The sequence below is a fragment of the Bidens hawaiensis genome, unplaced genomic scaffold (assembly GCF_021521415.1).
Source record: "Bidens hawaiensis isolate Kalapana, Puna unplaced genomic scaffold, B.hawaiensis_p1.1 tig00001842_1, whole genome shotgun sequence".
NCBI classification, from domain to species: Eukaryota; Viridiplantae; Streptophyta; class Magnoliopsida; order Asterales; family Asteraceae; genus Bidens; species Bidens hawaiensis.
The window spans coordinates 2,250,434-2,259,371 of NW_027491102.1; the positions used below are offsets into that span (position 1 = coordinate 2,250,434).

General features: G+C 37.7%; 1 pseudogene across 1 annotated transcript; it reads right to left on the minus strand.

The window, feature by feature from the left end:
• Nucleotides 1–1,786: 1,786 nt before the first annotated feature.
• On the minus strand, nucleotides 1,787–5,870 carry LOC143598049 (protein NARROW LEAF 1-like; annotated as a pseudogene). Its single transcript, XR_013147041.1, has 5 exons — nucleotides 5,399–5,870; nucleotides 4,612–4,755; nucleotides 4,172–4,412; nucleotides 2,782–3,282; nucleotides 1,787–2,226 (listed from the first exon to the last, which is right to left on the minus strand). The product of XR_013147041.1 is annotated as a protein NARROW LEAF 1-like (transcript).
• Between the last annotated feature and the right edge of the window lie 3,068 nt (nucleotides 5,871–8,938).

The window sequence follows — 8,938 nt, forward strand, 5'->3', positions numbered from 1 at the left end:
TCGCTAAGGGGTTTCATCAACAACCGGGCATCAATTACCATGAAACATTTAGCCCGGTCGTCAAACCCACCACCATTCGGGTTGTTCTCTAGATTGCTACCACCAACAAGTGGCCTCTTCAACAATTAGATGTCCAAAATGCCTTTTTGCACGGGACCTCAAAGAGACAGTCTACCTACAATAACCTCCTGGTTTCATTGATTCTAAGAACACGGATCACGTTTGCCTGCTTCACAAGTCCCTATATGGTCTTAAACAGGCCCCAAGAGGCCTGTCTTCAGCTCTGTTTGCTCTCGGTTTCAAGGGTTCCAAAACAGACCCATCTCTGTTTATCTACTCGGCTGGGGGAACACTTCTCTATATGTTGGTTTATGTTGATGACATAATATTGACAGGTAACAACTCCAGGGCTATCGAACAGGTAGTGACCAGCCTTAGTTCGTCTTTTGTTGTTCAAGATATGAGTCAGCTTCACTATTTTCTTGGCATTGAAATTACCCCCAAAAGGACTGACATACTGCTTTCTCAACAGAAGTATATTAAGGACCTCCTTGAACGTGCGGGCCTATCCAATTCCAAGTCGGTGCCCTCTCCCATCACCACTACAACCAATCTATCTCTTGGTGACAGTCCCCTGTTTGACAACCCAGTTAAATATCGTCAAATGGTGGGAGCTCTTCAATATGTTACTTTGTCACGCCCGAATATTACCTTTGCAGTTAACAAGGTCTGCCAGTTCATGCAATCTCCCACTGAAAACCAGTGGTCCGCGGTTAAGCGTATCCTATGCTATCTCAATGAAACATCGAATTACGGTCTTCTTATCCAACACAAGTCTGGTTCACTCTTACATGCCTACACTGATGCTGCCCATCACTCCTTGCATGCGTTTTCGGATGCTGACTGGGCCGGTTGCCCTGATGACCGTCGATCCACCGGGGGATTTGCAATATATCTTGGTTCCAATCTTGTTTCCTGGTCTGCTCGAAAACAAAGGACTGTCTATGACCGAATCCGAGTACAAGGCCCTAGGGGATACCGTTGCTGAAGTCACTTGGCTTGAAGCACTTTTGCGTGAACTTCATGTTCCCATGGCCTCGGTTCCCATATTGTGGTGTGATAATTTAGGGGCTACTTATCTATCAACTAACCCTGTGTTTCACGCACGTACAAAGCATGTAGAGGTTGATTTTCACTTTGTGAAAGAAAAAGTTGCTCAAAAGAAACTTGCAGTTCAGTTCATCTCTACACACGATCAGATTGCTGATGTCTTCACTAAGCCATTGCCCTCGCAACAGTTCTTCTCTTTACGGTCCAAGCTACAGGTCGCTTCTCGGCCTTAGATTGAGGGGGAATATTAGACAGTCTCTCTATTTATTATAAATTGATTACTAGTGGATATTAAACAGTCTCTATATTAACTATTAGAGGGTTCTATGTGTAAATATGATATCTATATTATCTCTTGTATTTTCCCTGATCAATACAACCGATTATTACCAAGTTTATCTCTTGGAGACAAGCGAAAAAGGCGAGGCTCATGTTAAGTTATAGAACGTCGTGTGGTAAACAAACTCGGTTTGTGCACGTGTTGTATACTTGCATCCACATATTTGATTACAGTCCACATTAGGACAGCTTAAAACAAGCATTATTTTTATACAAACACGATCATGAAAAGAGACATGTATAAACATTTGACTTGTTAAAGTATAAATAGCCTACCACGAAACAAAGCCCGACTCAACCGGCCCTACACTTAACCACACAGCTAGCCCGCCTCTCATTATGATTTACCTTCTTCATCCACACTTGGTAACAAAGGCTCAGACTTCCTTCTCTTGGGCTCATTATCCCCTAGCTGAAGTCCAAACCCGAGATCCTCATCAGGCCAGCTTTTCAAAGCACTTAAATTCTCAGACACCACCCTACACCGTCTCTCGCTTCTGTTGAACAACGAGTTCTCATTGAAACTCGGAATGAACTGATGCTCAACACTTGGGCCCACATTAGGCCCGTCTTCCAAATGGGCTGCATTTTCAGTAGGAGGCAGATTAATATCAGGCCCACCACCAGATACCCCATCTTCAAAAGGAATATGCTGTTGGATATGAAGCCCTAATGGCTCTGAATTGTCTTTAGGTAACACTATTTCAGGCGGTGAAGAATCCTCGCCTGTTGACCCGACCACTGTTGCTGATGCAGCTCTTTGTTCGTTCACCGCACCTGACGCGTTTAATCATATAAAAACTCACAGCATAATATATATATATATAGTGGTTTGACCATTTTGCAAATTTGGTCCTTAGATTTTAAAAATCACAAACTTAGTCCGAACAATTATGAGAGGGTTGCGCGTTAAATCCCCACCGTTAATCCCAACTCGTGTTTGATAGAAAAGTGATGTTGTGTGCCATAATTCTGTCTATTAGATTTGAAATCCTAATATAGTCTATCAAACTCCAGAACTCCTTACGTTGACTTCATCACCTCATGTTTTTAAACAGAACGTTCGATTTTATTAGTGCTTCAACTAAAATGGGATTAACCTCACACAAACGACTATTCTATTAGGGTTTATGAATGGCACAAGACATCACTTTTCTGTTTAATACTAATAGGGATTAACGGTGGCTACTAAATGCGCAACCCTCGCACTTATGTTTGACTAAGCTTGCAATTTTTACAATCTGGAGAACAAACTTGCAAAATGGTGAAACCGCAAAGACCATTTGTGCAATTTTTTCTATAAAAGATAATACTAACGTCCAAAATCCAAACCTTTTAGTGCATCACTAGTAATAATAAGATCAAGTTCAAGAAGATTAAGCAAGCGACTAAGGTCAACACCACTCGTCCAGTTTTCGGGTGGTTGACCGACTTTAAGTTTAAGCCGACCTCGGTTCGCGATCCCGCCCCATATTATCCCAATGGGTCTCGGTTTTTCATCATCTTCGCCTTTTAAGATAATGAGGCTTCCGCTATCGCCTTCAAGGTCAAACGTTTGTTGGTTTTCGCCGACAACGAGAAAATCAGTGAAAAAACATATGCCCTTTTCGTCAATATATTCAAGCGCGCAAGCTAAGACTGTTCCTTTGGTCAACCCTGAGCTTCTACCAACTTTTATAACTTTTTTGCCAATCAGAGTGTTGATTGGAGATTGTAGATCTATGATGTTTACATCTCCAATTTCTCCAACATCTTTTACTGATGTGGTTACGGTTGACATGTCAAAATCATCACTGAACGGGATGAATGCACCATCTGCTCTAACGAATGTCTCTGCATGATCAACAGAACGAAAGAAATTAGGGATGTGCATGGGTGGGTATGGTTCGGTTTTAGGCTAAAATCAAACCGAAAACGAAACTTCGGTTTACGAGTTTTTTTAAAACCACTAGTTTTCGGTTTTACCATTTGGGCTTGGAAATTTTGGGCCGAAAAATAAACTGGATCAAAATAATGAATTGGGCTTAAATCTTTGTCACACTATTTATTAAATGCAAATCCATAATTCTTTTACAAAAAACATAAAACCAAACCGTTGGTTTTTGTTTAGCTTCAGTTCGGTTTTACTGTTTGGGGTTAAAAGTTTTTGGCTAAAATAAAATTGGCACAAAATCATGAATTTGGGCTTAAATCTTCTTGTTGATTAACAGATTATTATACGGTTGGGCTAAAATACTTTGCTCATTATTAATTAAATTCTTATAAACTACTTAACATTCAAAATAAAAATGCAAATCCATAACTGAGTTCAGTTTGGTTTTTCAGTTTTAAATACATTCAAAATCAAACCAAAATTTTGGTTTCTGTGAAAACATAAAACCAAAAAGTTGGGTTTTGTTTGGGTTCGACTATTTTGGCCCGCTTCTTTTGGTTTCATGCACGCTCCAAAATTCTAAACGTGTCAAATGGGTTGGCGGGTAGTGATCACATTGTAAATGTGCTAACTGGGTTGGTGGGTTGTAATAAATAGGTTAAACAGATTGACAGGTTGACGGGTTGACCTGTTTGATTAACCAGGTTAGAGGGTTGACACATTCCACTGTTTGATTAAAAAGGTCAAACAAGTCAACCTGAGCACAACCCATTTATTAAACGGGTCAGATACAACAATCCAAATGAAATTTTAATAAATGTATGATGACAATGTCTATAAAAATCTAACCTGGATTAATGCCAGCAAAGATACCATACCAAAGGTCATCTGTAATAAATGAAGTAGCTCTTTCCACTGCACCAAGATATATCCCGGGTCCGAGTGTTGGCGGTAAAGGATGAAACATTTTCTGATTTGGATAATCCAAATTAACCGCCACATGGCGGTTTGTGAGAAAACCAACTTGTCGATTACCCGTTTGGCTTCTCACAATAGCACCCAGCGTTCCGTATGTTTCTTGACTTGCTACCTAACACACAAAAAGTGTTTCATATAAAATAAACCACCACGATTTAACCAGTCATTTTCATGTAAAGTTAACAACTTGATCAATAATTGATTAATTTTAACATAAAGACATCAATAACAGTGGTTGATGACTTGATGCAACTTTAAATCATATCCAATAAGTAAAGATTTGATAGCATATAATAAGAATATAATAATACCTGAGAACCAGAACAGATACATGAGCCACTTCCACGAAGATCATCCACAATCTCGGTATACAACTGTTCCTTACTTATTGGTTCAGGTCCACCAAAGTATGAAAATTCCACAACGTCCACGTCACACCACACACTTCCAGGTCCCTGTCAGGTTAACCAACACAAATTAACATATGAAATAGGGGTGTACATGGGTCCGTTTTGGGTTCACATTGAGCCAAAAAACCGAAATTTCATTGAGTTTTTCAAAACCGTTGGGTTTCAGGTTTTTCGATTTTTAGCTTGGGTTCGGTTTATTTGGGTTTTCCCATTTGAGTTGAAAATTTTGGGCAGAAAAAAGTGAGCCCAAGATATTAAACTTGAGCCTAAATCTTTTTTTATTAATGATTAATTGACTAGTATACATCTAGGCCTAATTTACTTGGGTTACGCTATTTATGAAATGCTTATAAAAACGTTCAAAGTTCAAAACGAAATTTTTTATAAACTTAATAGCAAGCATTCAAATAAAAGGATTTACTCCCATCCTTTCAAATAATAATTAATAGATAAGGGTAACATATATGGGTCGGTTCGGTTCGCTTATTATGGGCCGGTTCTGCTTTTTCGGTTCTGAACCAATACAAAAATGAAACCAAATCGAAATTTCAGCTTTTAAGAAAACGTCAAACAAAATCATTGGGTTCTGATTTGGTTTAGGTATGTCAGTTTATTTCGATTTCCTGCACACACCAATTTGAATAATTAGAAGGATGCATACGTAACACAATAGGATGTTCTTTCTTACCTCCAAGATAGTGGGTAGACACTGAATCGGGCTAAGCCACTGTTTATGAACTTTACGGGAAACAAATACTAGAATTGCAGGTATATCCGTCAACACACCCTTACGAATCCTTGCAGTACCAAGACTGTAACTCCTCAAGATCTTACTATGAGACGAGCGTATAGTCATTAACTCGAGCAAAGTAGTTGCTTGATGCCCTTTAGGTAACCTGCCAGGTAAAACTCCTTTTTGCAGGTTCAGAAAATAGTTTGTTCTTTCTTCAGCAGCATCACTGAGTCGGCTTGAGGTGGGCCATGAAAAGTATGCAGCATTGCTCTCTGAGTGTTGTCCACGGTTGAAGTGTTGGTGGGTTGAATGATGCGAGATTAGATTGACTGTAACATGTTTTGTCTAAATCCAATGCTGATTCTTCTGATGGTGTTGATATTGATGAACGGATTCTTGTGTTTGCGCGTGTTGGATTTGGATCCATGTGAGGTTAAACAAGATTACTGACCTGCAGTAATGGTTGTTCATTAATAAGATATATAAAATGGGTTTGATACGCATACACGTGTCTTTGACAACAGTGCTGTAGAACTCCTAGGCGGTGGTGGGGGTGCCAATTAGCGATTACTAATAAGGATTAATCAGATTGGAATTTTATATGTAAATTTTCAAGTATTTTGACCAATTCTGACCTAAATTTGGCCGATCTGGACCGACTTTGACTAGGGGTGCCAACGATCCTGGCCAAGATCGAGCACGACAAGGCTAAAGCTCAGCTCGTTTTGACTTACGAGAGCTCGAGCTCGACTCGTTTTCTAAAGCTCAAGCTCGGCTCGTGATTTGTTTTTTCAAGTTCGGGCTAGGCTCATATATTATTTATTAATTAATTATATACGTTTTTCATTACTTGAGACAAACCTTAAACACGTCTAAGCTCGGCTTGAGCTCCAGTAGTACCTTAAACGAGCCAAAGCTCGGCTCAAGGTTGACTGTGTAGTGTGAACTTAATGCATAGAAGTCCCAAAGAGGTAAAAACTAAAAAAACACACAAGATTCGTTATGACTGGACAAGCCTAAAGGAGACTCTCATTCAATGCGCGATAACTATTTGAGGCATTTATACAAACACCTTATGGGCAGTTAGTTAGTTATATAATATAATATAACATAGGAGAGGAGGCTTTGCGATTACTTAAAACAGTTAGAAGCATATATGAGACAATTATACAAAAAGCAGAAATTTACAGTGTAAGAAATAACAACTTACTGACTGGGATTGAGAATTGTTTGGTTGAATATTATGAACATGTATGTAATCAGGCAGTTGCCGAATTAGTATGGTAATCACTTTGAATAGATTACATACATACATACATGATCATATATTATATAATACCTAGCTTTTAGCCCTGTAATTACGGGGGCTTATTTAGGTTTTTGTTTTTAATTGTTTTAGTATTTTATTTTTTGTAATGATATGTTTTATATTTTTTAACGTAGTTTTATTTGATTTAGATACATATATATTAGTTTATCACATTCATTATATTTTTAACGTTTGGGCTCTTTCAAATTTTTAATTAAGATTTGTAGGTTTTTTAGATTTTTAACGAACTAACATAAACGAACATGAACATTCAACTATTTAAACGAACAAACATGAAAACGAATATTTGTCATATGAAATGAGCGTGTTGTTTTTGTCCTTGATCACATACTTTATGAGTTGTTGTGAAGTGTTTTTGTCCAATATACTTAATATTGATACAATACGACCACATTTTTTTATTAATAGAAACCATTTTGGTGTCATGTCACAAGTTGGAAGAGGCGACGATCATTCCCCATGTCCTCACTGAGTCATTGCTAGTTTTACAGTAGCCACCACGCTCATCTTCGACCTCTGCTCTCTGATTTATTCACATTCATCTATACCTCAACAAAGTACGTGATATGTACGTCACACACATGCATAGGAGCGTATTACTTAAACCACCTATGAATGTGTAATAACCACAACACAAAGAAGGTGCTAACTACCTTGCTGGAAGTATTTCGTACAGGTTCAATGTACAAAGAATTCCAAAATTAAACACACTTTTGATCTAATAATTAGTTAATACTAACCTTAAAAATTTTTTCTTTGCCAATCTTTTATAACTTCAACTATTTGACTGAACCTGGACCGACATATCAACTAATCAACCCGTTTAAAAACTTGTGACACGTAGGTGGCTAGTGAACCAACTATCTTAATTGCTCGAGTCATTGTAACTGACCCACTAAGATAAATCGAAGTTTATAAACGTTCTTAGATGGACATGCATATGGTGTTTCTGAAAACTTCTCAATTTGAGACTTGGTGTGGCTGAGTGCACACAAAAAGTCAGGGGAATCAATTGTGGTCAGGTTGTACACCAGAAAATGGTCCATGATCCGGTTTGGCTGCACATGTCCTGTTCCACATAGCTAAGCGGTGTTGCTTTAACATGTGATGCGTTTGTAATTGGTTTTGCCTCGTTGTCCCATGTTCTTGCTGCATGATTAAACATCAAATTACAAAACAATAGTCTATAATATAAATCTATGTAATCTAACCGGTGGTCATGATGGCGGACCTGATTGCAGCTGGAGTCTAATCGGGATGCAGGGTTTAGAATCCCTACAATACCCAAAACATGAGGACATGACATTGAATTGCTTAAAACGCAATTATATTGAACTCTACGCACATCAAAATCTTGAGTTGTTGGTCCTTGCCAAACCTATTTCTTTGCTTTTCGTCATCCCAAATAAGATGATAATTTAAATAAACAAAGATCAAACACATAACCCTCGAAAGTGTTCAGTTTCTTTCAAGGATAAGCAACAAATTACTATTAGATTCAAAGTATTATAAAAGGATGAAGAACAGGTCAAACGCATTACACCAGTCAAGTTAGGTATCGTTGCATTTGGTCAATAACATCATATTACTAAAGAGTTTCAGTATTCTCAGACCCCTTGACGAAAACTAACACACCAAAATGTAATCTTCTTGCAGTCTTGTTGAATGCAATCGAATAAGCTTAAGCTTATGAAGCACACTTGGAAGTTAACTATAAAGCTTCAATCTAATGAAAATTTTGAAATTTTAAGTAAAACGAATTTGGTTAAAAATTAAATTCTCATTCAAAAATAGCTACTTAACCTAATTACAAACTCCAAATACAAAAGTATGAACGGTTAACGGAAAAATAAAAACTAACTGAGTTAAATAACTAAACGATTAGTTTAAATGTACAAACAGATTACTTCTAAATAATTCAACTCCCTTAAACAATAGCTAACGTACAAAACATTCAACTAATGCATAAAAAAAACAAATTCCACATTTACATAGAGCTGATATATAATTTTGACCGCGTAAATTCGTCGTCTTTTGTAAAGAGAATTAATCATAACATGTAAGTAGTAAACTTACAGATTTGCCACACTTTTCGAGCATAGTCCTGCCTCTTCTTTGTTGCATCAGCAGCTTTCTTTCCCCGTTATCCAAGCACATCCTTCACC